Below are 3,297 nucleotides of genomic sequence, written 5' to 3'. Positions count from 1 at the left end.
TTCTATATTTAGAGACAATCTATTTTGTTTAAACCAAACAGATACTTTTTTTAATTCATTTGTCATATTAGTAAAAAGCATATTAATATCTTTATGAGACAAAAACAAGTTAGTGTCATCTGCAAAATTTATTGTTGTTAAGTTTGATGATTTATGAAGATCATTTATGTATATTAAAAAAATAAGTGGACCAAGTATGGATCCTTGTGGAACACCACATGTTATATTCATTAGTAGATGAGATATAGAATCTTTATTGTAAACAAACTGTTTACGGTTAGTAAGATAACTTTCAAACCATAATAGGGTTTTATCTTTAATACCATATGATATTAGTTTTTTTAACAGAATTTGATGATTGACAGTATCAAATGCCTTAGACAAATCAATAAACACTCCTAGTGTAAAACAAGAATCTTTAAAAGAGTCAGTTATATTGCGCGTTAGTTGAAGAATGGCATGCTCGGTTGAATTATTTTTTTTGAAATCAAATTGGTTTTCGTATAGAGTTTTATTTTCAACAAGATATGAGTAGATTCGGTTGTACATTATTCTTTCTAAAATTTTTGAAAAAACTGGAAGAACTGAAATAGGGCGATAATTTGTTATATTTGTACGATCCCCTGTCTTAAAGATTGGAGTTACTTTTGCTATTTTTAGTTTATCAGGAAAAGACCCTTGTGCAATGGATGCTCTGATGATTTTATAAAGAATATCTTTTATAACATCGTAGGAATCAATCACAATATTTGTGTTAATATCATCATACCCAGTAGCTTTATTACGTTTTAATGACTTAAAAGCAACCTCAAATTCATTAAAAGTTAACTCAGTATAATTTAGATTAGAGCTTATTGATGTTTCGAACTCATCAACAGATTTATCTTTAATGAATGAAATACTATCGCTTAATTTTGTACCGATAGTGGTGAAAAGCTTATTAAATTCAAATGCAGTATTATTTGAGTCATTTATTAATTTGTTATCAATTTGTATAAAATTTGAAAGTAAATTTTTATTTGGTTTAAGTTTTCCAGACACCTCCTTCATGATTTGCCAGACACGTTTTGAGTTGTGCTTATATTTATTAAGCAAGTTTGAATAGTAGTTTTTTTTTGCACTTTTGCGAAGCTTTTCAAATAAGTTTGTATAAGTTTTATAATTTTGTTTATGTTTTTCAGATTTTGATTTTAGGTATTTTATGTAAAGCTTCTGCTTATTTTTTGACGATTTTCTGAGACCTTTAGTAATCCAAGGAGATGATATTTCTTTATCGCTTAAAACTATTTCAATTAAAGGAAAATTGGAATCATACACTTGGTGAAAAGTTTTGAAAAAATTGTCGTAGATTATGTTGATATTATCATTAAAGTTAATATAACCCCAATCTACAAGTGATAATTGTTCTCTGAAAGAATTTAAATTAATATTATTGATAAGCCGTTTTTTTATAAAAACTTTTCCCTGCTTTTCTTTTTTTAAATTAACACATATAGAAAAAAAAATCGGTTTTTATAATTCCTTTTTTTATATATATATATATCCAATTATTATAAGTTTCAGTTTGTTCGAGAAGTGTACAATCTTTATAAATCGCTTTCTTATATTTTCTGTTCAAAATGATGAAAATAAAATTAGAAAATTTGAGATCATCTACAAAGTTAAAAAAAATTTACTAACTACGAGAAAATTATGATAAAATGTGTTATTATTATCATAAACTTTACGCTGGGGTAGCGGGATTAAAATAAAAAATATAAATTTATAGAAGACTAGTATTTTACATTTAAGTTTAGTGGTGGAGTGTTTTCAGTATGAGACCCTTCGCCATGCTTACTATTTATATATAATTTGTGTGTTGTAACTATTTGGCTTAATGGTATTTGGCAAATATTTGATATTTGCCAATTACGTCATACCCATGTATCGGTACTTTATGCACAGATTAATCTAAGTAATATTGCGGATAAGATACACGTTATAATATAAAAACAAGATGTAAGTTTTGACAACAGTGTCATTAAAGTAGTCTTTGAAATTGAGGCAACTTAATTCATGTTCTGAAAATAGCGTTATCAAAATAATATCTGAATATAGGGTTTTAATATCAAGAATTTGAACTGTTCTTCATGTTCTGCAAAATCACGCTTGTTTGTGAATGCTTAGGTAAGTAGCACCTATAAAACTTGTTTAAAAAAAGTAATTTATTTGATGAATGAAACTCAAACAAGCCAAATACACGCCGATATTTAATTTTATTAGAAGCATCATCAAACTTAAAAATGCAAAGTTGAAAACAATGTTGACTCAGTTAGCTGGCATTTTCATTTTCTAAACATCCCATCAAGCAACGGTCATCAAAAGCGCTTTAATCATGAAAGCAGTAGTATAATGAAGCTGTGGATATGGTTTACGATAATTTGATTTTAACTTTTTCTGATAATTTATGCAACTTTTTTCTTGAGTAACACTCTGTTGTAGCTTCTATGAGAATAAAGCCACTCCTTTTTTTGTTGTTTTGCATAATATAATTTTTAGACTTAGTTATTACAATTAGCATTTTACTCGTTATTACACAACAGTGTTTGTGATTGCCCCCCGATGTGTTTGGAATTACCCCACATAGGTAGGGTAATTCTGAACACCAATGGTTTTATTTTTGCCATAAATTTCTATTTCATAATAAAAATTTTAAAAATTGCTGTTGAGGGTTTGCGACTGAATATTTACACTAATTGATAAGCAACAAATATGATCAATTTTTTATAACTGATGTCTTTAATTCGCATTTTCGCTTAGGTGTTCGCCAATACCCCACTCTCCCCTTTTTTTTTTAATAACCGCGTTGCTCACCCATGGAACGCACTACCAAACGAAGTTGTCAGTGCTATCAGTGTCGACCGCTTCAAAGCAAAACTCGATCAGCTATCATAATTACTACAGCACATTATCTTCCGTACAATCTCGCTCGAGCTAGCACGGCTAACTGTAGATGGGTTTACGGAACACGCCCGTTCTGTGTAGTTTAACTTATAAACAAATTTCTTATTAAAAAAACAAAACAAAAAAAAATGTGTATACACCATTGTACAGCTAACTTAGCTGAGTTAAGAACTTTGGCTAAACACTATTAAAAATTAGCTTGAATAAAATTAATTATGTAACTTGCCCTCTTAAGTAAAACGCCACCACAGCAACAAAATGATTCCTTTCTTGAAATTTTGTTAAGCGGTATTACAAGCACTGTAAATTTGTTACTAAAATTATTCCAAAAATAAAATTTCCTTTTAACGTCAC

Source organism: Hydra vulgaris, chromosome 10 (genome assembly GCF_038396675.1).
Source record: "Hydra vulgaris chromosome 10, alternate assembly HydraT2T_AEP".
Lineage (NCBI taxonomy): Eukaryota > Metazoa > Cnidaria > Hydrozoa > Anthoathecata > Hydridae > Hydra > Hydra vulgaris.
Note: the sequence above shows the minus strand (reverse complement) of the source record.